Source organism: Neltuma alba, unplaced genomic scaffold (genome assembly GCF_004799145.2).
Source record: "Neltuma alba isolate B1F8T4 unplaced genomic scaffold, ASM479914v2 tig00012040_pilon, whole genome shotgun sequence".
Lineage (NCBI taxonomy): Eukaryota > Viridiplantae > Streptophyta > Magnoliopsida > Fabales > Fabaceae > Neltuma > Neltuma alba.
In genome coordinates, this window is record NW_021636605.1 from 96,762 (window position 1) to 105,511 (window position 8,750).

Consider the following 8,750-nt stretch of genomic DNA (forward strand, 5'->3'; position numbering starts at 1 on the left):
TTCATTGCCCCCCCAAAGAAAATTCCTACTCTTTTTCTCAATCTCACTTATTAGTTTTTTGGGTAGGAGCATTGTTTGCATATGATAGGACGGTAGTGTTGCCATCACCGATTTAACTAGTACTGCTCTCCCTGAAATATTAAGATATTTCCTCTTCCACCCTGCTAATCTGCTATTTGTTTTCTCCAAAATGGGAGTAAATAATCTATAGGAAGCTCTTTTGTGGATGAGAGGGATGCCCAGGTATTTTCTTAAATCTCCGTCATTCCCACTCTCATTTTTTGGCTCAGAGAGATAGCCCTCGAGAAGTGAACATTTCTTGAGAAGCAAATCTTCATTTTTCCTTTGTTCATTTTCTGTCTAGATGCTCCACAAAAAATGTCAAGACATTTCATCATCACATCAATTTGTAGCTCCGAAGCTTCACCAAATAGGATTAGATCATCAGCAAAAAATAGGTGGGATAAAGGAGGCCCTCTCCTACTAAGCTTCACCGGTTTCCATTCACCTTCTCTTATCGAGTCTATGATTAAGTGGTGGAGCCGCTCCATACAAAGGGTAAAAATATAAGGGGATATTGGGTCCCCTTGTCGAATCCCTCGAGTACCCTTAAATTGTTGCGTGGGAGCTCCATTCCATAGAACTTTATAAGAAGGACTTGTAATGCAAGCCATAATAATATTACAGATCGAAGCTAGTAAGCCCACAGCTACTAAGGTATCATTGATAAACCCCCACTCTAGTCTGTCATATGCTTTTTCTAGATCAACCTTCACCGCTAGCCAACCCCTCGAACCTATTTTCTTTTTCATTGAATGAATAACTTCCTGGGCTATGATAATATTATCGCTACTCTGTCTTCCACTTATGAAGCTACATTGATGGCTATGATGATTTTGTAGCTCACATTACATAAAGAAATGGGGCGGAAGTCCTTTAGCGTCTTTGGCTGATTGCTCTTGGGAATTAAAACCAAATTTGTGTCGTTTATGGTTGACACTCTAGCCGGTTCTCGTATCATTTCTAAGACCATTCTGCAAACTGAAGGCCCCACAACATTCCAATATTGGTGATAGAAAAAAGCTTGTATACCATCCAGGCCTGGAGCCTTAAAAGCACCCATTTCGAATATAGTTTCTCTAATTTCTTCATTACTAACTTCAGCTGCCAACTCTTGGAAGTCTTGGTTCTCAATACCTGGAAATTGGCATAGAGTTTGAAAACCATTCCCACTTATGGACTCTGATTTAAATAGACTTTTATAGAAATCCAGTGCCATTGTTTTGAGTTCATTCTGATCGTAAATCCATTCCCCCTCACTATTCTTTAACCCATCAACTCTATTTTGTCTTCTGTGCATATTTGCTTGAGCATGGAAGAAGCTTGTATTCTGATCACCCCATTTTAGCCAATTATTCCTGAAGTTTTAGAACCACATCAGCTCCTCTTGGGCCAAAATTTTATTATACTCATTCCAAAGTTCTTGCTCTGACTGCCAAAGGCGTTGAGAATCCCTTCTACCTCTTTCTCTTCCTATTTTTTCAATCCTATTTAGCAGATTAGTTCTTCTAGCTTTGTAGTTTCCTATTCGCTTTTTATTCCACAAAGTAGCTTCATGCTTGAATGAATTGATCTGCTCAGCCCAATTTCCAGTAGACCAACACTTTTGAATAATATCCACAAAATCACTCTCTAAAATCCATGCTGCCTGGCATCTAAAAGGTGGAGCTATTTTCCCCCTGCTCTGTTCAAGTTCACTTTTTAGTAGTAAGGCTCTGTGGTCTGAGCCAAACTTGTTCAAAGTGTAAACTTTGGTTAATGGGAAAAGGTCTAGCCAATCAGTATTAGCAAAAGCCCAGTCAATTTTTTCCATGAGCAAACCTCTTTCCCAAGTGAACTTCTGCCCCACACTTTCCACTTCCACTAATTGTGTTTCTTGTATGCATTCTTCAAATTGTTTCATTGATAAAATGTTGATATTCCCCCCGCCTCTTTTGTCCTCATGTCGTCAATAAGCATTGAAATCGCCTAATACAAGCCATGGTTCCTCCACATTTCTACTTAAGTCTATAAGGTCTGACCAAAGTTGTCTTCTCAGATTACTACAAGGTTCAGCATAAATGTAGGAAAGCAGGTTCGAACAGTTCTGAATTTTACTCTCCACCTTGACATGTAGTAACTGGGTTGTGGAAGTTAGTAGCTCCACTCTATTTTCTTCTTCATTCCACAGCACCCAGATACCTCCTGCGTATCCTGTGGACTCCAAGCGTATCCAGTTATTGAATCCCAATTGTCTTATAATTCTATCGGCCTTTTTCCCACTAACCGTGTTTCTATCAGGATAAGCAGATCAATCTTCTTTCCTTTGGTTAAGTCAACCACTCTCAAAGGGAAGGTTTTAGAGGCGACTCCTCTACAGTTCCAAGCAATAATATTCATAATACACCCAATGAAAAGGAAGAAAGTCATACCTCCTTAATGGGAGCCGAGGCTTGCTACCATGTCATTTGTTCCAACTTGCATCTCTTCCTTAACTTCGTCCTGGGTTTCGAACCACATGTCATTTAATTCCCCATTCTTAGCTTCATGGTTATTTTCGCTGGTTATGTTTAACGGGTCTGGAGGTTTCTTTGGCGATCTCATCACTTGGACCTCCATCTCATGATGTTCTTGGAGTTTCTGCGTGAGGTCCTTTTGTGATGCAATTTTTAGTTCCGTATTCCCTTCCTATTGTGGCATTGAAGGTGTTTGGGCTTCATCAAAAAGACCATTTAAATTTATTGGGCCCTTCTTGCTCATAGACCCAATGACTATTTGATTGAGTCTGACTGTGGACTTTCTCTTTAGCACGGGGGAAACAACTTTAGGCCTTGAAGCCTGACTCCTTTTACTTCCAGATATCTTTTTTCTCTCTTTTTGGGGTTGTTCATTTTGTGATCTTTGTCGTTGGGCCGCATCTTGCTTTTTCTCCTTTTCCAAACCCTTGTTATTCTCCCCCATATTTTCTCTTACTTCATTACACTTATTCGGTGCTTCCTCTGTTCCTGTTGTCCCTACTGTTCTCCAGCTTGTTTCACCAAAAACAAAGTGGCTTGATTTTCTTGCTGTTGATTTTGCAGAGGAACTCTAACCTCTTCGGTACAAGGTTCTTTCTTAGCTTTTTTCCTCCATGCTCCTGCAGGTTCTTTTTTCCTGTTTGTAGTACGTTTTGCTGTTGTTGGGGTCTCTGTCATTTCCTCTTGGAGTACTTCAAATCTTGTACTAGTGGTTTTCTTCTTGTCAGTAGCCGTTGACTTGTTTGCACCAGTAGGGGAGACTGTATTTCCTCGATCTGCTTCTTTTTTGCTTGGTCTTTGTCTGAAAGTTTTTTGAGCTACCATCCACTCTCCGTATTGTTCCTCACAAGTGACGCTTGGCAACTGATCGAAGCTTGTGAGGTCCTCGAGGTAGTTTCCAGTGATTACGTTGTCTTCTCCGGTGAGGTGTTCTTTACCGTTTCAGGCTGAGTTGTTTTAGCCAAGGGGCATTATTCTCTCTTATGCCCATATTTACCGCAATCAAAACATATAACCTCAAGCCCTTCATATGCTACTGTGAACATCCTCTTCCGAATAACGAACCTGGACTGTAGTGGCTTTGTGAGATTGACTTCTACGCTGACTCTTGCAAACTTACCCCTTTCCACAACTATTTGCTGGTTATCACACTGAACTAAGGTATTCATATCAACCTTCAACGCTTTCCCAATCAGATTGCCCAGCTCCATAAGACAGTCCTCTGAATAAATGTGCATAGGAAGTGTGGGGACTCTAACCCAGATCGCAACCTTTTTTAGTTGATTACAATAAGGATTAAAGTTGGGGTTCCACCTTTGAACAGCCAAATAGTGACCATGTATAAGCCATGGCCCATCGAAAAGTAATCTCCTGCATCTGCCCTGTTCTTCGGTTCAAAAAACATAGTAGTTGTTTGGGAGATCGATCAGCTCCAAATCTGATGACTTAAGGAGCCAACGTATTATGTCCGTCATCATCTAAAGGTTTGTGTTTCTCCCTAGCAGCGTAATGATCAAAGCGTTTCTCCATGGCTTGCATAGTTCTTTCAGTCTCTCATTTGGCATGTTGAGGCTTGGTAATTCTTCCATCAGTCTTTTCTGTTCTGGAGAGATAATAGACACCATTTGTTCCTCTTCCCTTAACCACTCCTCCATTTGTTCCTCCAGAGACTGATCAAGCACTTTCTCTTCCTACCCAACCAGTTTGGATTTGTACGATATTTGTGTCTTCCCCTGCTTCTTCTGTTCCCAAGTGCTCTGGTTCATCCCACTGTCATCTCGCTTCCTGCTAGTCGAATGGCCATTTCCTGTCTTCCCATTCCATCTCTATCACCCATTGTGATATCATTATTACCATCAAGCATTTTCTTTATATTCCTTCTTAGCATATCATCTTCTTCCTTGATTGTTGTGCTCAGCGTTTGTTGGAATACCACCATTGGCCGTATCCCCCTCATGTGCATCCTTTCTCTCTCTCGCGCTCTCACTCATCCTTTCTCTCACTGTTGTTCCCCTTTGTGTCTTTCCTCTGTCTCTATCAGTTTGTTTACAATACTATTTGAATATATTCTCATATGCATATAGTTATAATTGGATTGAATATTAAATATATGCTGATGATTCCATTGTGTTGAGGTATTTTGAAATTGAGATCATTACATTATCTCATGATCTCACGTTATGTTTCTTTTTTTGATACAAGGTCTCACCTTATATTTCACTTACACTCTAGTTATTTGCCAAATTCTAAACTTAGATAATAAAATAAAATGAGAACCAATTTGAGAAGACGGTGAATTTTCAATATCTAATTAAATAAAAAATCATTACTTCTTTGTCACTTAAAAATTAAATAGTTAAATAACAAATTTTTAAAGTAATAAAATTAATTTTTTTAAAAATAATTTCAATATACTCAAGGCATTTCAGGAAAAAAATTTAATTTCCATAGGTATTTGCAAAATTCCTCAGGAACTTTCCAAAACGCGGTTAGTATATTTTGAAAGTTGGGGGAATAGCATTGGAGTAAACCTAGAAACTTCCTCGTAATTCTTCGCTAACTGTGTTTCAAAGAACTTAGAAAAATTTAGTTTTCTCCATTCTTTGTCCAGTCCATCGACTGACAATCTATATCTGCAGATCTTTTAGTTTAACAGCTACTCTTCCGGTCTTAAATATAAGATTATTTTCAATATAAATTTATATTATAAAATAAGTTTTACATTTAAAATCAGAAAGAGTAGTATAGACTAGCCGTATTGATCATTTTCAGTAATTGAAACGCTACATCAGTTAGCAAAAAGATTCAAAAGTTAAGAATGTAACAAGCACATGACTAACTTAAATATTAACCAAGGATGTAAATATTGATCTCCTTTAGTGTCAATATTGATGATCCACGATCTTGATGGGTGAGTAGTACACATTTCAGTAATTTTTGTCCAATTCCCGTTATAGTGTCGGGCAGCACTACTTTTTAAAGTATATTTGAACTCTCTTTAAGTAACCTATCGTAGTGTAATAAAATATATTAAAGCTCAGTCAGAAGTTTGACAACACAATTAAAATGGTGGAAACGTTGTTTCTAGTCAATGTCTAAATACACAACGTTAATGAGACCCGTAATAATTTGTGGTCCGGAATATTAGAGAGCAATATGGAGCCGAGAAGACAGCATGAAAGACCACAGAAGAGATATTGTTGTAAGCAGGAGGAAGAGAGAGAAGTGATGAAGACGATAAAGCACAATTAAAGAATAGGAGGGAGTTCAAATTCAAACATTTAAAAAATGTGAAAAAAATATGAATGAAGTCGCATTAAAGCAGTGAAACAAAAGCATAAAAAATAAATAAGTTCTACGGCACACACTAAAAGCACATAAAAAGCGTTAATTGGGGTATACATCAGCAATCCAATCAGCTACTAAATTTACTTTCCTGAAAATTCAAAATAAACTAAATTAGTCCAAATAATAAGATAAGAATGAAGATAGTTTGATACTCCAAATAACAAAATTAATTTCAGTACTGAACAATCATAATATCATTAATATTAAACTAAATTAGACCCCCATCAAACAAACCATAACACCATTTTATAAGTACGATTCTACTATACAAAGCTTTTCCACGCCACAAAAAAAAAAAAGTTACCCAAAAGGGGAAAAAAATAAAGTTATGAGAAATTGAAAAGCTGCTTTTGTACACAGATAAAATGAGGCTGAACGATGTGTTCTTGGAAAAGAATGTTTTGCAAAATGCTCATATATAGGTGAAATCATGAGCACCACAATTCATGTATACTAACTAAACTTGATCCCTAAATTGCATGAAATTCAAAGTTTTATACATATGATCATCAAATGATCTTTTGATATGGCCAATAATCTTATAACTTGTGACATGAGAGCTCTCTTGTAAATAGGAGGTCGCAGATTTAATCGTACTTGCAACCTCAGGACATTAACAGCTTTGCTGTCTCTGTCATGCTACTTCACATATTAAAGTATTAAATTACTCTACATTATATTCACAGCCCCAATATTTACATATGAATTCAGACTAAATTATACACTTGATTAAGCAATAAGAAACACCCAATCAACTTCCTATCATGACGACAGTAACTCACGTGCTTCATTAAATAAATATGCAGGGTAACATGCAGGACTCAAAAAGCAGAGCAAGTCATAGTTGATAGTTGATACCAGAGTCGTTAGAATTGACTTAACATTGCTCCTTTATAAAGTTCCTTGTCCATCTCTTTACTGTTAACCATACTCCTTGTTCTTACCAGTCAATGCCCGTGTGATTATAATATTGATCAAAATCAATGGCATCATCGGATATGTTTTTTCCCAGACAATATGTATGGCTACAACATAGTTTCAATGAATTCTTTCATATATTTTCACCAGGCTTGTGAGTCAAATAAACTATCTTAAATGCACACTTTTGATTGTTAATATTATACAATACATGGAAGTTGGTAATTTCTATATCAGGAAAAACTCTGCGAAATTTATTGAGAGCAGACAAGATTATGCAAATAGAGAATATATTAATTAAACAATGAACACGCAAATCCGTTTTTCCAGGCATGAACACAGTAAAAGCTTTGAACATAGATTTTTGTCTTAAACTCTAAAAAAGTCAATTACTAGCAAAAATATTCAAATGTTAAGGATGTAACAAGCACAGGACTAACTTAAATATTAATCAAAGATGTAAATATTGATCACCTTTAAGAGGTCGAAATTTCAGAGTCTGCATGCTAAGAGCAAAGATAATATTCGGTGGTAGTTAGGCAATTAGGTAGTTATGGTCGGTAATGAAGTATCTAACTATATCTCCGACTGCTAAACTCTACCCAATCATAGTACAAAATGAATCGTCAAACCTTAACGAGAAAGCAACCTCATAGGTAACCTGAAAAAACACATAAAAATAAAAATCTTTAAAACAAACTATAGTTTACCAGACAATGCAAAACAGAAAAACGTTAGACAAAGAATTTTCTCTATACCATGACCGTACGAAAGGACAGCTCAATAGCTTTGATATTATTATGGTGTGTGCGTACCACATTGATATTGATGAAACCATGTAAAGTCTCTTCTCTCTGCCCCTATTGATAAATTTCTAATTCATCATCATGCAGCTCATGAATATCGATTTTCAAGTCATCCGAAGAAGGAAGACCAGAATCAAACCAGAGACGTGAAGAAGAATGAATATAGCTGAGATAGTGAAGCTGTGGGGCAGCAATTACAAGTTTACAGTTAAAACGGTTGCACGCTAGTGTAAGGTTATTAAGTTGGGGTGCAGATATCACAAAATCCATCGGGTTCAAATCTGACTGAAAGCAAAGTTCACTCAAGTGCAAATTCTTCAAATTCACACAACCAGCGAATGGATCCAGACAGGAGGTTCCTGTACAACTTAAAGTAAAGTTGTTGAGATGCAAAGATGTCAACTTTGCAAAACCAAAATGCTTCTGTATATTAGAAAATGGATTTGAAGAATTAGCTTGATCAGTTGAGTTTTTCCCTTCGAGGTTGATTTGGATTTCTTCAACACCATGTGAAATTGCAAATTCAACAACATTATTGTATAGCAATTCATCATCAGTTGCATCATCCACCCCAAAGTGAGAGTAAGTAAGAGCTTTGATATGAGAAGTAGTATCACGTTGAGATAGGACCAGTTTCACAAATCTTTTAAAATCAGTCAGCCGAGAAAATGATTTGCTGTTCAAGTTTAGGCAGGAAACTGAAGTCCACATATACCTCCACCTTCTTGATAAAACACTGGTTCGGCTTGCATCCTTAGTTTCCACAAATGACAATATGTGATGGATAAGGTTGTCTGCCAAATCATCCAATTCATTAGCTACCTTCTGAGAAGCTGACTTTGTTTTTATTAACTTCTTTGAAGTGCCACTAGATCCTCGAAACACGACTCTTCTCATTCTGGCTCCAGAGCAGTCTATTGATGAGCCTCTATTCATTCAACATAGAATCTGAAAAGCCATGAAGAAAGAAGTCAACACATGAAGGTAAAATATTGATATACATCAAAGAAACAACAAAAAGTTTTCCCTTGTAATAATCCATGAGAGGAAACAGGAACAGAGATAATCTTTGTCCAGCCCTTTGAAATAATCCAAAAAATTACATGTTCCAGTGTTCACTGAT

General features: G+C 37.1%; 1 pseudogene; it reads right to left on the minus strand.

The window, feature by feature from the left end:
- Positions 1 to 7,419: 7,419 nt before the first annotated feature.
- LOC114721474 (F-box/LRR-repeat protein At5g02910-like) lies at positions 7,420 to 8,524 on the minus strand (annotated as a pseudogene).
- Between the last annotated feature and the right edge of the window lie 226 nt (positions 8,525 to 8,750).